Source organism: Gastrolobium bilobum, unplaced genomic scaffold (assembly GCF_033153095.1).
Source record: "Gastrolobium bilobum isolate Gb01-03AN ecotype WA unplaced genomic scaffold, APGP_CSIRO_Gbil_v1 utg2037, whole genome shotgun sequence".
NCBI lineage: Eukaryota > Viridiplantae > Streptophyta > Magnoliopsida > Fabales > Fabaceae > Gastrolobium > Gastrolobium bilobum.
Genome location: NW_026897332.1, coordinates 149,889 through 159,636, shown reverse-complemented (window position 1 = coordinate 159,636; position 9,748 = coordinate 149,889).

The following is a 9,748-nucleotide window of genomic DNA, read 5'->3' as shown; positions in this document are numbered from 1 at the left end:
GGAGTCTCCTTCTGAGTATGGCGAGTCATTGGCAGAACCAACATGGAGAATCCCTGGATGAACCTCCGGTAGTACCCAGCCAAACCCAGAAAACTCTGCACTTCAGTAACCGTCTTGGGCCTCTCTCAATCAAGCACGACCTCATTCTTGTTCGGATCCACTGCGACTCCTTCTGCAGAAATCACATGTCCCAAAAACTTTATGGACTTGAGCCAAAACTCACATTTGGAAGGCTTAGCAAAAAGCCTTTTCACCTTCAGCACTTGCAACACAATCTTCAAGTGCTCAGCGTGATCTTCCCCAATCTTGGAGTAGATCAATATGTCGTCAATGAAGACGATCACAAACTGATCCAGGTACGGCTGGAAAATCCTGTTCATGTAATCCATGAACACTGCGGGTGCATTTGTAAGTCCAAAAGGAATCACCAAATACTCATAGTGACCGTATCTCGAACGAAACGCAGTCTTCGGGACATCCTTCGGCTTCACCCGAATCTGATGGTATCTGGAAAGGAGATCGATCTTCGAATACACACAAGCACCCTTTAGTTGATCCAACAGATCATCAATACGCGGAAGGGAATACTTGTTCTTGATTGTCACCTTGTTCAGCTGCTTGTAATCGGTGCACAATCGCATAGTCCCATCTTTCTTCTTCACGAAGATGACCGGTGCTCCCCATGGAGACACACTCGGTCGAATGAAGCCTTTCCCTGAAAGGTCCTAAATGTGTTTCTTCAGCTTCGCCAACTCTGGTGGCGACATCCGATATGGAGCCAATGAAACGGGCCCCACACCAGGCAATAAGTCAATGGAGAACTCTATCTCCCTCTGCGACAAAAACTCAGGAATGTCCTCAGGAAACACCTCGAGGAATTCCCTCACCACAGGAATGCCGACGATATCCTCTTGTGACCCACTCACCAAACCTCCCAACATGACATAACCGAAAGCCCCTGCTCTCAAGGCTCTCCTAGCCTGCAGTAATGAAATAAAAGGCGAGGAACTGGCTATGGCATCACCCGGAGACATCACAACTCGCTTGGCACAGCAATCAATCAATGCACAATTTCTGGACAACCAGTCCATGCCCAGAATAATCTCCAAATTGGCCATCGGCAACCCTATCAGATCTACCGAGAACTCACGACCATCTCACTAAAACGCTACATCGCGATGACCAGTGGTAGAATCACACATTTCTCCGGTGGCGGTGGTCACCCGCAACGGTGGAGAAAGCACAGACATGGCAACTCAAGCCCCACAGCAATCGGGGTAGGAATAAAGGAATGCGTAGCCCTGGAGTCAAACAAGACATCAACAAACGATCCACCAATGGTAACAATACCTCTGACAAGGTTCGGAGGTCGGTCCGACTGCTGCCAATCCAAAGTGTAAACTCGCCCCGTGGCAGGTGGCACAACAAGTGTCACTGTAGGTGGAAGGGGAACCATCTGTAATGGAACTGCTCGAATTGCTGCAGCTCTCGCTGTCGATGACGGCCAATCTCTGGAGTAGTGGCCCTCATTGCCACACTGAAAGCATATCAACTGGCCTGAAGAACACTGTAACACCCCGTGTTAACCCAGTTTGTTAACATGTCATCGTATTAAGCCACACTTAATTTAAAAATACGGAATATCTTTTTCTTTTCAGTTATGACGTCATTATGCTTAGCCCAGTTGATTACTTAATCATTTTCATAAAAACAACATCTGTAGGATATTGCAAAAGACACTATCTACACTGAATAACCTCGTATCATAAAATAGATGAGTTTCTACTCACGGATCTACAACACGTAGTCCGGAGAATATCCTGATAATTTAAAAAACTCCAAGCTAACCTAAAGAAAGTCAAATCAATGTGGCATGGACAATCCTCATGTTCACCAAATAAGGCATACAAGCCCAACATAGCAACAAAGACATAATAAAATATAATCATAAGATGGCATATAAGCATCCAACATATAATAAGATAAACAACAATATCAGCTAACTCAGCTCTGGCCTCCTGTCACCCGAGGTCTCAACCCCGGGGTTACCTGAACCTGAAATATGTGCCCCAAACGTGGGGTGAGATCTCTAAACAGAAATCTCAGTAAGACAAGGGGTCCTCAAGGATCTTCCACCCCAACCTCACTTACATGTGCAATATAAGTTCTAAAAACAAATAACAGTATAAGTTCCAAAATCAGTGCAATGCAACAGATAATCATGTCATGTATGTTCTAACAATTCTACTGATCAGAGAAGTACAGGAATACGTCTATCACCCACACAGTACCAGCCCATGCTGTACCTGCCCCCAGGACCTCCCCATGGCTTCCTGGCTAGGCGAAACACCACATACATATCATAAGTGTTTTGCACTTAACAACTTCATAGTATTTCAATAAAACAGTACATGAAAACACATCATGCATATAACCATCCCCCTATGGGACATGGTGGAACAAACAATGGCTAAACCGAGGACACGAAAGCTTACCTTGCAAGATAACAATCCAATGCCAAGAGTCCAATCAAAGCTCAAATCCCAACACAGCAGAATCATAATCTGATTTGGGACCAGCAATCATATCAATAACCATAGCTCATAAGCATAAACATTAAGACAACGCTTCTCTTTTACGTTTCATGTCTTAAGGCTTCTCACAAAGCTACAAGCCCTTAATCCCTTAATTGTGACTTAACTTAGTCATTACAAAGTTCAACTGACACAAACTAGGGTCCACAAACCCATAACTTAGTTATGTATGAACAGTACCGTTACTGTTCACGCAAACCCAGAATATCCGGATGTATTTCGGGGGCATCTCCGGATATCAATATCCGGATATCTCCCTGCCAATATCCGGATATCAATATCCGGATATCCAGATCCCCATTTTCGGATATCATCGGATACCATATCCGAATATTTCACGATAGAATGCAATATCTGCATTTCGCTAGATATCACTCCAAAGGTTCATCTTTTAACCCACTAAATCGTTAAAGCAAGCATATTTACTTTGTTCAAGGTTCATATACAGATTACATACTTGTTTAACTCATTAACATGCCAAGACTCCATTTTTAAATATCAACCACTCATGATCAAGGTTGGTAACACTTACCCAAGCTCAAAACAGAGCAACAATGGCTCTTGGAGCTCACCACACTGCCTCTACAGTTCTGACTTGAAGGCAAACGAAAATGACAACAAAGCAAGGTCCTTTCTTCACAAGGAAAGCTTCTTGAAGCATCAAAACACCCTGACAATGGTTCCTTCAACCCTCACTATGAAGTCAGCCCTTAGACCACCACTAAACAGAAACCAACACTTAGAAAATGGTACCTTTCTCCCTCACCTAGCTCACACCCAAGTGTTTAACACATTTAGAGGAAGATTCAAAGAGAAAAGGTGGTTCTTTGTTGAGTTTTCATGAAGAAGAGCAAGGTGGCAGCTTGGAGACTCAAGGTTCAGAAGAACAGTCACGTAGGAGGCTGAGTATCAACCTAGGGTTTAGTACCAAGCACTATATATAGGCAGTTTAAGTTTAATCACACTGTATTAGCACTAATAGCTACGCTTATCATTTTAATCCCAAACTTAGGATTCTGAACCTACTCATTTTTACAAGGTTTATCATATTTTTATTTTTTTTTTCACAGCACCTTTCTGGTACGCGCTTTTCCATAGCCAGTATCAGTTCTCACACTAGTTCTCATTATTTTGACTTGAAACTTGTATTACAAGTCCTATATAATATTCTAGGAATATTCATGCACTTATTATAATTTTCCAGGATACTTCATCGGTACGCATTTATACCGAGTAGCAGAACCGGTATCTGCACTTTTCGTGAGAAAAGCGACTTTCAGCATTATTACTCACTTACCATAATTATTTAAGCCTCATAATAATTATTAGGGTCAATTATGGAATTATTTCCTAATTTCACATAATTAATTAATTAACTTCCTTAATTAACGGTGCGGGTTCTTACATTCACCCCACCTTTTTAGGATTTTGTCCTTAAAATCATAATATACTTGTCTCGGAAATCGGGATACTGCCAGAGAAGCTCGTCCTCTCGCTCCCAGGTACACTCCTCAGGAGTTCTTCCTGACCATTGCACTTTGACCATCAGAATGATCTTGCTCCTCAGCTACTTCTCGCCACGATCGAGAATCTTGAGTGGTCCGACGGGAGTTTTCAAGTTCTCTCGAACCTCCACATCATCCGATTGCACCACGTGCGAAGGATCCGATACATACTTGCGAAACTGAGACACGTGAAACACGTCGTGGATGATGGCCATGTTTGGAGGCAAGGCAAGCCGGTAGGCAACAGGTCCTACTATACCAAGGATCTGGTATGGCCCAATATAACACGGGCTCAGCTTCCTCACTCCGAGTGCCCGTCCAACACCGGTGACAGGTGAAAGTTTCACAAACACGTACTCACCCTCACTGAACTCCAGTGGACGACGGTTGACATCGTAGTAACTCTTCTGGCGATTCTGCGCCTGCTTCAGATTTTCCCTGATCATCTGGATCTGCAGGGTGGTATCTTGGACGAAGTCCAAGCCAAACACCTCACGATCTCCAACCTCAGACCAACAGGTAGGAGTCCGACACCTCCTACCATACAACGCCTCGTAGGGTGCCATGCCCAGGCTAGCATGGAAACTGTTGTTGTACGAAAATTCAACCAATGGCAGGTACCTATCCCATGCTGAACCCTGCTCCAAAGTGCAAGCCCTCAACATGTCCTCCAATGTCTGGATGGTCCGCTCAGTCTGTCCGTCAGTCTGAGGGTGATAGGCTGTACTCAGTCTCAACTGCGTACCAAAAGCCTCCTGCAGCGCCTCCCAGAACCGAGATGTGAACTTCGAGTCCCTATCACTAATGATACTCTCGGGCACCCCGTGAAGTCTCACAATCTCGCGAACATAAAGTCTGGCCAACTGCTCAGTAGTGAAGCTCACCTTCACCGGAAGAAAGTGGGCAGACTTGGTCAATCTGTCCACAATGACCCAGATAGAGTCATAACCAGCCTGAGTCTTCGGCAATCCCACCACGAAGTCCATGGAAATGCTATCCCATTTCCATTCCGGAATCTCAAGAGGTTGAAGTTTACCAGACGACTTCTGGTGTTCTATCTTCACCTTTTGGCAAACTAAGCACTTGGACACAAAAACAACAATGTTCTTCTTCATGCCCGGCCACCAATAGTTCCTTTTCAAGTCTTGGTACATCTTTGTAGCACTAGGGTGGACAGTAAACTGGCCCTTATGAGCCTCTGCCATCACCTCAACAGTCAACGGACCTCGAGGAACCACAATCCTCTTCTGAAAGGTCAACAGTCTATCCTCATTCCAAGACACTCTGTCCTAGTTCTTCACATAATCTAGGCACTCTCTCTGTACTTGCGCCTCTTTGATCTTTTCCATGAGCTCGTTCTCCACTTGCACGATTTCCATTTCGGGAAGTGCACCCCCAAACAAGGAAGTCACCGTCAGATCTCGAAACTGCTCAATGATGTCATAGTCACCCATGGTCAAACTGGATAGACTCACGGATTTCTAACTCAGAGCATCAGCTACCACATTGGCCTTGCCAGGATGGTACTTCAACTCAAAGTCGTAGTCCTTCAGATACTCCATCCATCTTCTCTGTCTCATGTTCAGCTCTTTCTGATCAAACAAATACTTTAAGCTCTTGTGATCACTGAACACCGTAAACTTCATGCCATAAAGATGATGCCTCCAAATCTTGAAAGCAAACACAATAGCAGCCAACTCCAAATCATGAGTCGGGTAGTTCTCCTCATGAGGCTTCAACTGCCTCGAAGGATAGGCGATCACTTTGCCCAACTGCATCAACACACATCCGAGCCCTTTTCCGGAGGCGTCGGTGTACAACTCGACTTCCTCAGCAGGATCAGGAAGGACTAACACTGGTGCAGTAGTCAGTCTCTCCTTTAACTCTTGGAAATATTCCTCACACTCGTGAGTCCACACTAATGGAATCTCCTTCTGGGTATGGCGAGTCATTGGCAGAACCAACATGGAGAATCCCTGGATGAACCTCCGGTAGTACCCAGCCAAACCCAGAAAACTCCGCACTTCAGTAACCGTCTTGGGCCTCTCTCAATCAAGCACGACCTCATTCTTGTTCGGATCCACTGCGACTCCTTCTGCAGAAATCACATGTCCCAAAAACTTTATGGACTTGAGCCAAAACTCACATTTGGAAGGCTTAGCAAAAAGCCTTTTCTCCTTCAGCACTTGCAACACAATCTTCAAGTGCTCAGCGTGATCTTCCCTAGTCTTGGAGTAGATCAATATGTCGTCAATGAAGACGATCACAAACTGATCCAGGTACGGCTGGAAAATCCTGTTCATGTAATCCATGAACACTGCGGGTGCATTTGTAAGTCCAAAAGGAATCACCGAATACTCATAGTGACCGTATCTCGAACGAAACGCTGTCTTCGGGACATCCTCCAGCTTCACCCGAATCTGATGGTATTCGGAAAGCAGATCGATCTTCGAATACACACAAGCACCCTTCAGTTGATCCAACAGATCATCAATGCGCGGAAGGGGATACTTGTTCTTGATTGCGACCTTGTTCAGCTGCCTGTAGTCGGTGCACAATCGCATAGTTCCGTCTTTCTTCTTCACAAAAATGATCGGTGCTCCCCATGGAGACACACTCGATCGAATGAAGCCTTTCCCTGAAAGGTCCTCAATGTGCTTCTTCAGCTCAGCCAACTCTGGTGGCGACATTTCATATGGACCCAATGAAATGTGCCCCACGCCAGGCAATAAGTCAATGGAGAATTCAATCTCCTTCTGCGGCGAAAACTCAGGAATGTCCTCAGGAAATACCTCAAGGAACTCTCTCACCACAGGAATGCCAATGATATCCTCCTGTGCCCTACTCACCAAACCCCCCAACATGACATATCCGAAAGCCCCTGCTCTCAAGGCTCTCCTAGCCTGCAGTAATGATATATAAGGCGAGGAACTGGCTGTGGAGTCACACGGAGACATCACCACTTGCTTGGCGCAACAGTCAATCATCACACAATTTCTGGACAACCAATCCATGCCCAGAATAATCTCCTAGTTGGCCATCGACAATCCTATCAGATCTACCGAGAACTCACGGCCATCCCACTGAAACGCTACATCACGATGAACAATGGTAGAATCACATCTTTCTTTGGTGGCGGTAGTCACCCCCAACGGTGGAGAAAGCACAGACATGGGCAACTCAAGCCCCACAGCAATCAGGATTGCAATGAATGAATGTGTAGCCCCGGAGTCAAACAAGACATCAATAGAAGATCCACCAATGGAAAAAGTACCTCTGACAAGGTTCGGAGCTCGGTCCGATTGCTGACGATCCAAGGTGTAAACTCGCCCCGTGGCAGGTGGCACAACAGGTGCCGCTGTAGGTGGAAGGGGAACCATCTGAAGTGGAACTGCCTGAACCGCTGCAGCTCTCGCCGTCGACGACGGACACTCTCTAGCATAGTGGCCCTCCTTGCCACACTGGAAACATATGGTCTGGCCGGTAGCACACGGCCCCAGATGAACCTTCCCATATCCCGTGCATCAGGGAGTAGGAGGTCTCGCTGAACTCCCCTGAGTGAAACTCCTCTTGAACTGACTAAGCGCCTGCCAAGCACCCAACTGCTTGCCTTTGATCTTTCCAGCAAACTTCTTGTCCTTCCAGGAAGTGGAACTATTCGTTCCCTTCATATCAGCAATCTTGGCCCTCTTGGCCTTACTCGAGTTGCAGAAATCCTCGATATCACGACACTGCTGCACCAGTGTCCCAAAGTCTCTCGAAGCAGAACCAGCGAGGTAACCAACAATGTCCTCACTAAGTCCCCTGCGGAACTTAGCGGCCAAAAAGATCGGAGTAGGCCTCTCCATCCGAAAGTGCACAAATTTAACCAGCTCATTGAACTTGGCCAGGTACTCGTCAAAAAACAACGAGCCCTGCACCAACCTGTCGAACTCTCATTGTTTCTGCTCCTGCGCATCGTAAGGAAAATATCTCCCAAGGAAGCAATCCTCAAAGAATGGCCATGTCATAACATGACCCTGCATCTCAAAAGCATGAGAGGTGTTCATCCAGCACTCATGTGCGTCGCCCTCCAGCATGTAGGTCGCGAACATCAGCTTCTGCGGATCTGTACACTGCATGACCCGAAGATTCTTATACAGCGCCTGTAGCCATCTAGCCGCAGCAATAGGATCGTAAGATCCATCAAAAGTAGGTGGCTTATGCTTGCGAAAAGCATTAAGCCGGCGATCAATCACATCTCTATCTTCAGCAGGCTCCACAAAGGGTTCCATCACCCCAGTCAAGTGACCAGTGCCCTCAATCTGGCTCTGACTCTCATCCTGCAGACTAGGTGGAGGCGGCAGCGGCATTGGCGGTGGAGGTGGTGACAGAGGGAACTGACCAACAGCAGGACTAGCCCTCATCTCCTCCAATATAACCCTCATCATGGTCATGTTCGCCAGCAAGTTCGCCTCAAGAGCATCCTCTGTGGCCTTCTGGTTCGCCTCACGAGCGGCGTCCATCATTGCCACGTTGGCCAATCTAGCGGCCTCCTGCATCTCAGCTAATGCAGTCAGGATCGAGTCTGGTTGACCCTCAGCGGTCTCGCGAGTTCTCCTGGGTATTACTATCACTCTGCACAAGTTACACAAATTATGAGTTGATCAGGCCCACGCAATGTGATCACATATGCATTATCATAATAACACTCAACGGAGCAAACACACAAGACAAGACACAACCAAACATCCTAGTTATTGCAATACATACATGCTTTTCCTTAGAAAGTGCTCTGATACCATAAAATGTAACACCCCGTGTTAACCCAGTTTGTTAACATGTCATCGTATTAAGCCACACTTAATTTAAAAATGCGAAATATCTTTTTCTTTTCAGTTACGACGTCATTATGCTTAGCCCAGTTGATTACTTAATCATTTTCATAAAAACAACACCTGTAGGATATTGCAAAAGACACTATCTACACTGAATAACCTCTTATCATAAAATAGATGAGTTTCTACTCACGGATCTACAACATGTAGTCTGGAGAATATCCTGATAATTTAAAAAACTCCAAGCTAACCTAAAGAAAGTCAAATCAATGTGGCATGGACAATCCCCATGTTCACCAAATAAGGCATACAAGCCCAACATAGTCGCAACAACAAAGACATAATAAAATATAATCATAAGATGGCATATCAACATCCAGCATATAATAAGATAAACAACAATATCAGCTAACTCAGCTCTGGCCTCCTGCCACCCGAGGTCTCAACCCCGGGGTTACCTGAACCTGAAATATGTGCCCCAAACGTGGGGTGAGATCTCTAAACAGAAATCTCAGTAAGACAAGGGGTGCTCAAGGATCTTCCACCCCAAGCTCACTTACATGTGCAATATAAGTTCTAAAAACAGATAACAGTATAAGTTCCAAAATCAGTGCAATGCAACAGATAATCATGTCATGTGTGTTCTAACAATTCTACTGATCAGAGAAGTGCAGGAATACATCTATTACCCACACAGTACCAGCCCATGCTATACCAGCTCATGCTGTACCCGCCCCCACGACCACCCCTTGGCTTCCTGGCTAGGCGAAACACCACATACATATCATAAGTATTTTGCAGTTAACAGCTTCATAGCATTTCAATAAAACAG